This window comes from Ictidomys tridecemlineatus, chromosome 6 (assembly GCF_052094955.1).
Source record: "Ictidomys tridecemlineatus isolate mIctTri1 chromosome 6, mIctTri1.hap1, whole genome shotgun sequence".
NCBI lineage: Eukaryota > Metazoa > Chordata > Mammalia > Rodentia > Sciuridae > Ictidomys > Ictidomys tridecemlineatus.
Genome location: NC_135482.1, coordinates 46,937,676 through 46,946,464, shown reverse-complemented (window position 1 = coordinate 46,946,464; position 8,789 = coordinate 46,937,676).

Sequence of the window (8,789 nt, the reverse complement as noted above, 5' to 3'; positions counted from 1 at the left end):
AATCACATCAGTTACACTTCCATTGATTTACGTATTGCCATACTCGTGTCTGTTGTATTCTGCTGCTTTTCCTATCCTCTGCTATCCCCCCTCCCCTCCCCTCCCCTCTTCTCTCTCTACCCCCTCTACTGTAATTCATTTCTCCCCTTTGTATTATTTTTCCGTTTCCCCTCACTTCCTCTTGTATGTAATTTTGTATAACCCTGAGGGTCTCCTTCCATTTCCATGCAATTTCCCTTCTCTCTCCCTTTCCCTCCCACCTCTCATCCCTGTTTAATGTTAATCTTCTTCTCATGCTCTTAGTCCCTACTTTATTCTTAGTTACTCTCCTTATATCAAAGAAGACATTTGGCATTTGTTTTTTAGGGATTGGCTAGCTTCACTTAGCATAATCTGCTCAAATGCCATCCATTTCCCTCCAAATTCTATGATTTTGTCATTTTTTAATGCAGAGTAATACTCCATTGTGTATAAATGCCACATTTTTTTTATCTATTCGTCTATTGAAGGGCATCTAGGTTGCTTCCACAGTCTTGCTATTGTGAATTGTGCTGCTATGAACATCAATGTAGCAGTGTCCCTGTAGCATGCTCTTTTTAGGTCTTTAGGGAATAGACCGAGAAGGGGAATAGCTGGGTCAAATGGTGGTTCCACTCCCAGCTTTCCAAGAAATCTCCGTACTGCTTTCCAAATTGGCTGCACCAATTTGCAGTCCCACCAACAATGTACAAGTGTACCCTTTTCCCCACATCCTGCTGGGAAAACTGGAAATCCATATGCAACAAAATGAAACTGAATCTCTTTCTCTCACCATGCACAAAAGTTAACTCAAAATGGATCAAGGAGCTTGATATCAAATCAGAGACACGGCGTCTGATAGAAGAAAAAGTTGGCTACGACCTACATACTGTGGGGTCGGGCTCCAAACTCCTCAATAGGACACCCATAGCACAAGAATTAATAACTAGAATCAACAAATGGGACTTACTCAAACTAAAAGTTTTTTCTCAGCAAAAGAAACAATAAGAGAGGTAAATAGGGAGCCTACATCCTGGGAACAAATCTTTACTCCTCACACTTCAGATAGAGCCCTAATATCCAGAGTATACAAAGAACTCAAAAAATTAGACAATAAGATAACAAATAACCCAATCAACAAATGGTCCAAGGACCTGAACAGACACTTCTCAGAGGAGGACATACAATCAATCAACAAGTACATGAAAAAATGCTCACCATCTCTAGCAGTCAGAGAAATGCAAATCAAAACCACCCTAAGATACCATCTCACTCCAGTAAGATTGGCAGCCATTATGAATTCAAACTACAAGAGTCTTTGGTTACCCCACCTCACATTATTAGCATCAAATAACCTGAACCAGATGATTTATATATACCACACATTTTCATTTAATTGCTAATTATGATGAATGCTGTCTTTATTTTTTTAAACAAAAGTTCTCACATTTTTATTACTAACAAACCCACTGCAAAGCATAGAAACAGAGAGAAAATTATTTTTCTCAGAAAACATGTACAGCTACCCAGACAGTGTTTTTGATACCACCGGTTACCAGTGATGAGTCCTGCTTCCTCATATGTTGAAGTATAACATTAGAGAAGCACGCCGAGGCAAGCATATAAAGCAGGGTTTATTTTAAAAGCGGTAATATAGACATCTCTCTGGAGGAAAAAGGGGGCCATAGCTGGTATCCTGGTATCCCAAGAAGTGAGGTGTTCTGCCTTTTTATATGTCTTAGGCTTCCTTTGTTCTCCTACTCTCTTTACCTTATCATCCTTCTTCCTGTGTACCTGACTAGTGGAATGGCCAAAAGGAGAGAAGCAGTTGGACAGAAGGGGGAAGAGCCAGATGGAGCAGCCCAGGACACATTAACAACTTTATAATTCCCTGTAGGGAGGGGCAATTCCTAGGATGGTTGCTTTAGCAACAGGTTGGAGCAGGGGCAGGTTATCTTGATAGGATGGAGGAAGAGCTCTGAATGAATTAACATTCTCTGGATCTGACCTTGTCTATCTGCCTGTCTAATTCTGGCTTCATTTTCAGTTTGGTGTGGTAAGATGCTAGTAACTCTGATATAGCATAAATAGGTGTGCCATAGACACAACTCTCCAGTGTCTCCTCTTGGAGTTGTGCTTTAATTATCACCAGTTTTCAGCTGAATCCATTGGGGAATGGAACTATTTTGCTTCTGTTTCTTGTCCAAGAATTGCTTGATCCTGAAAGTCTTTTTAGAAGACATAGTGAGGAATGGAGCCATCACCCATGCACTACCATGGCTGAGAAAGGGAGAGAAATCTGACTTTATGTTATCTTAATGATAACTCAATCATTAAGAAATCATTAATATAAAGTTATTACGAATTCAAAGAAAAAATACAGTGGATCACCTGATTTTGCCACCAGAGGGCATAAGACATTAAGAAATAGCCGAAGGAGGCCCTATTGTGCTTGAGATTCTCTGCTTTCATGGTTTGAAATCTTTGAATAGCTATTTCAAGAAATAAACTCATTCAGAAGCCAAATAATCTATGTGCAAATGAAAGAAAGAGAAAAATATATTTATAATAATAAAAATTCTTACTTTTATAATAATAATAACAACGATAACAATAATAATGGACTTTCCAAAAATCATGGGAATCAAAGTTTTACCTCATCTGTCTAGCCCCCTGCTAAAGCCACTGTTACTCCATCATCTCACATGTTGACAAAGAACTTTCCAATATGTCCCTTTCCTCTCAAAGCTCCAAATAGCTAATGAGGGAAAACTATACTCTTTGTTGGATTTTTCTGAGTAGGATATATGCACTAAAAACTTGCTTTCCCGATTCTATTTCCTGTTTCCTTCTTATATTCCACTGACTTAGAAGGACAAACATCCTATTTCTTTTTAGGGATATTTATTTTCTAGATGAGGCAATCAGTGTTGGGAAATGGGGCACATTTCTCTTCTTTCAACCTATCGTGTGTGTACATCTCTTTCTATACTTCAATCTCTTTCAATACGTCAAGGTTCAGTCTTTCTTATTTGTTCACTTCTTATGACTTCAGAACTCCAGAGATTATTTGCAGTTCTCTTCATCTACCTTCCTTATATCTGTAGGTAAAAGTATGTATCTATGCTTTATAAAGGAATATAAATTTATTGGAAAGAATGGAAAACTCACATGGGTCAATCCTACAAGTCTATTAAATTAATAAAGGTAAGAACATCTACTTATGTTTAATACTTTTGTGCTACAATTTCTTTTATAATGTTATTTTTCCTACTTTGAATATCATCATATGAACTCAACTCATTTATGAATTAGTATTTTAAGTGATTTTTATTAGTGTGTTATAATTATACATAATATTAGGGTTCATGTTGACATAATTATACAAGCATGGAATATAACTTGCCCTAATTCAGTCCCCATTATTTCCCTTTTCTCTCTCCTCCTCCCACTCCCTATTCTCTTTCCTTTACTGGTATTTCTTCTATTTATCTCTATTTTTTTTAAATTAGTGCTTTATAGACATACATATAGATGAAATTTATATTCATATATGTACATAAGATAGTTTGGTCAATTTTATCCCTCTTTTCCTACCATGTCTCTTTTCTCTTCTCTCCCCACAATCTCCTTCCTCTACCTCACTCTTGTCTCTTCTATTTTCATAGGATTCACCCACCCCCTGTTTATTTTCCTCCCTTATTCTTATAGCCTTTCATATATGATAGAAAACATTCATCCCTTGACTTTCTGAGTCTGGTTTATTTCACTGAGCAAAAGGGTCTCTAGTTCCATCCATTTACAGGCAAATGCCATAATTTCATTCTTGTTAATGGCTGAGTAAAAGTCCATTGTGTATATACACCACATTTTCTTTATTCATTCATCTGTTAACGGGCATTTGGGCTGGTTCCATAGCTTGGCTATTGTAAATTGCATGTAAATATTCATGGTTATGTTACTATAATATGCTGTTTTTAGTTTTTTTCAGGTAACTCCCAAGGATGAAGGTTGATTCGACATATACAAGTCAATAAGTGTAAAATACTACATAAATAGAGTTAAGGACAAGAATGACTTGATTATTTAATTAGATGCACCACCCATTCATGTTTAAAACACTGGAGAAGCCAGGGATAGAAGATCTTAATTCAACTTTATAAAGGCTATACCAGGGATAGAAAGAACTGAACTCAGCATTGTAAAGACTATATTCCACAAACCTAAGGACAATATCATGATGAACAGAGAAAAACTGAAAGTATTTCTTTTAAAATCAGGAACAATTTAAGACTATCCACTCTCACCAATTCTATTGAATCTAGTCCTTAAAAATCTAGCCAGACCAATCGAGCAAGAGAAGGAAATTAAAAGGATACAAGTAGGAAAAAAAGTATTTCCTTTAAAATCAGGAACAATTTAAGACTATCCACTCTCACCAATTCTATTGAACCTAGTCCTTAAAAATCTAGCCAGACCAATCAGGCAAGAGAAGGAAATTAAAAGGATACAAGTAGGAAAAGAAGTTGTGAAAGTATCTCTGTTTGCTGATGACATGATCCTATATTTAGAAGACACCCCCCCCAAATAAAAACCTCCACCAGAAGACTTCTAGTGCTGATAAATTTAGCAATGTAGCAGGATATAAGGTCAACATACATACATCAGTCGCTTTCCTATACTCAATAATAAATCTGCTGAGAAAGAAATCAGGAAAACTACCCCATTCACAAATCTCAAAAAAGTAAAATACTTGGGAACAAATCTAACCAAGGAAGTTAGGAAAGAATTACATATAATGAAAATTATAAAACACTGAAGAAATCAAATAAGACCTTACAAGATGGAAAGGCCTCCCATGTTCTTGGATAAGAAGAATTAATATTATCAAAATGGCCATACTTCTAAATGCATTATATTTATTATATTCAGTGCAATTCCCATCAAAATAACAATGACAGTATTCATAGAACTAGGAAAAAATAGTTTTAAAATTCATTTGGAAGAATAAGAAACCCAGAGTAGCCAAAGCAATTTTGAGCAGCAAGAGCCATGCTGAAGGCATCACAATACCAGACCTCAAGTATACTACTGAGCTAAGTAACAAAAACAGCATGGTTTTGGCATCAAGGCAGATATGAAGACCAATGGAATAGAATAGAAGACCCAGAGACAAACACACATAGACACAGTAATCTGATCTTTGAAAAAGGTGCCCTAAATACCTGTTAAGGAAAAGATAGCCTTTTAAACAAATTATGCTAGGAAAACTGGATATCAATATATAGAAGAAAAAACCTACGTCTCTATTTCTCACCCTGCACAAAAATCAAGTCAAATTGGATCAAAGACCTAGGAATTAGACAAGAAACTCTGCAACTGCTAGAAGAAAATGTAGGCTTAACACCTCAACGTATTGGTATAGGCACTGACTTATTTAACAAGATTCATAAAGTTTAAGAAAAAATAACAAGAATAAATAAATGAAATGACATCAGATTAAAAAACTTATTAAGAGAGAGCCTACAGAATGATGAAGATTTTTTGCAACTTGCTCCTGAGACAGGGAATTAATATCTAGAATAAAGATATTTTAAAAAGCCCAAATAATAAATGGGCAAAAGAACTAAACAGACACATCTCAAAAGAAGAAATACAAATGGCCAACAAATATATGAAAAAATGTGCAACATCTCCTCCAATCAGGGAAATGCATGCATTCCACAATTGTCATGTATGTAAGAAATTTTTTTTAAAAAGACTACATTGAGATTTTATATCACTTGGGTCAGAATGGCAATTATCAAGTATACAAATAATAAATGCTGGTGAAAATGTGGGGGAAAATGTACATTAATGCATTGCTAGTGGGACTGAAAATTAGTACAACAACTCTGGAAAGCAATATGGAGATTCCTCAAAAAAAACTAGGAATGGAACCACCATATGACCCAGCTATCCCACTAATCAGTATTTTTCAAAAAGGATTAATGATTTTTAATAGTTAAATTTTTTCAAATTGGATTGTGAAAATACCTCAAAGCTGGCTCTTTTGTCCTTTCAGATTTATCCCATTTATATTTTAAGTCATTCATGTATTCTGTCAAGAGTAAAGTGTTTATCAAATCTTCAAAGAGATTAAAAGGAGAGTCAGAATAGAGTGAAATGTCAGGCATTAGGTAGAACATATGAAATTGTTTTAATGTCTGTTACCCTTATTGACAAAACAGGTTAAAGCCATACTTATATTTTCTATTTAACCAAAGCTACCAAAATCTTTTTATTTTCACCTATGTTTTTTTCCTTATTATGTACTTCAATATAGAGTGACATAAAGTTACTCAGAAGCAGCTTGGATCCGTATTATTCCCCCATTTCTTCCTTACCGTTGAAACTAAAACTCCAATCCCTTTTCTGCAACTTGTAAATTTTATAAAAGCAGTGATGACTGAGATATTTCTTGAAGAACCAGAGCATTCAGCAGTAGGCAGGTGGGGGAATGAGTGATAAAGTGTGAAGAGAATTCCAGATAAGATTAAGCATGCACATGCACTTCATGTGAAGGATGCAGAGGCATGAGAGTCAGTGCCAAGAAATGAGGACAACATGGGATGTTTGCTTAATGTATGAGGGATTTTGACCTATCATACTATGGAGATTTATTTTTACCCAACAGGTGATGATTATAGAGCAACAATGTCTGAGTAGTTAGGAAATGGCAAAGAAATCTAATCAACAGAGCTCATTTACAAAACAATCCCAAACATTAGTTTCTTTGTGCTATCTATCTTCCTTAAGTGTAAAAAGAGTCCTAGAAAAGGTTAAAGACAGAAAATATAATACATAAAACTTCTTTTTAACAAATCCATGATACAAGTATAAGTGGAGATTTATGCATCAAGTCCTCATGGAAATATCATCTCATTGTCCAAGTGTGGTAGTATATAACAGTCTTTCTCCCTCATGAAGGAGGAGATCAGTCATACTCTCTGTGCCATTGTCTGGGCAGAATTCTAAGATGGCCCCGTGATCTCTGTTCTTGATGCTGTATCCATAATTATGCTACATTACACAGCAAGAATGAGGATATTTCACAAATGTAATTAAGTCACCAAAGTAGTTGAAAAGTCATGAAAAGAGAGATTAACCTTGTGGACTTGACTTAAAAGGCTGTCAACCTTTAAAAATGGAGTTTTGCACTTCACTGATGTCAAAAAGAGACCCTCCCAGTGGTGTTAAAGAAGCAGGCTGCCAATGGTTGTAGGACTGAAGAAATGGATTATTCTAGTAACTATGTGATCTTGGAAAAGGACTTTGAAACTCAGTTGGTATCCTGATATCTTCATTGCAGCTTTGCAAAACCCTGAGCAAAAGATCCACTTAGGTTGACAATGGAAACTGTGAGATAATGTATCTGTTGTTTTAATCTGCTAAATTTATGTTAATTTATTATAAAGCAATGGAAAAATGAATATACTTTAGAGTGATAAGGAAAATCACATGGGGTCAATACCTATCTATAAAAACTGTATGTGATGGCTAAAGGCACAGAGCTTAAAGCCAGGCTGTATGTGCTCATGTCCTTGCACTACCACCTGCTTGGTCTGTGATCCTGGCCCTGCTCCTTCATGCCTCCATGTAATTTCCAGATTATGAAATGAGGAAAAATATAGTGTTCTTCTCATAGGATTCTTTTGAGGACTGTTGGACTTATACAAAGTCAGTAGAGGGCAATACAAAGTCACAGCAAGCACTCTGTGAAACATTAACTAGCCTTACAAAAAAACTGCTCTTCTCATTATCAGTGGATCTAAAAGCTTCAAAGACTTTCTTCATATATATCCTCTCAACAATGAGTGTCATCCTACCATAAACACTCAAGGAATTTAATGAGGAGATCAATCTCTTTTTTTGCCCCTCTGGTTGTATACAAAGTATATTCATACCATTTGTGTCTTCATACATGTACTTAGGGTAATGATGTCCATCTCATTTCAGTACCTTTTTTACCCCCTTGCCCTTCCTTTCCCCTCCCACCTCATTGCCCTATCTAGAGTTCATCTAATCTTCCCATGCTATCCCTCCCAACCCCACTATGAATCAGCCTCCTTATATCAAAGAAAAAAATTGGTATTTAGTTTTTTGAGATTGGCTAACTTCACTTAGCATTATATTCTCCACCTCCATCCATTTACCTGCTAATGCCATGATTTTATTCTCTTTTATTGCTGATTAATATTTCATTATGTATGTATACCACATTTTCTTTATCCATTCATCTACTGAAGGGCATCTAGGTTGGTTCCACAGTTTAGCTATTGTGAATTGTGCTGCAATAAATATTGATGTGGTATACCCCTGTACTATGCTGTTTTTAAGTCCTTTGGATATAGACTGAGGAGAGGGATACCTGGGACAAAAGGTGGTTTCATTCCCAGTTTTCCAAGGAACCTCCATACTGCTTTCCATATTGGCTGTACCAATTTACAGTCCCACCATCAATGTATGAATGTGCCTTTTTCTCCACATCCTTGCTAACAGTTATTGTTGTTTGTATTCTTAATAGCTGCCATTCTGACTGGAGTGAGATAAAATTTTAGAGTAGCTTTGATTTGCATTTCTCTAATTGCTAGATATGTTGAACATTTTTTCATATATTTGTTGACTGATTGTATATCTTCTTCTGAGAAGCGTCTGCTCAGCTCCTTGGCCCATTTATTGATTGGGTTATTTGATTTTTTGGTGTTTAACTTTTTGAGTTCTTTCTATAG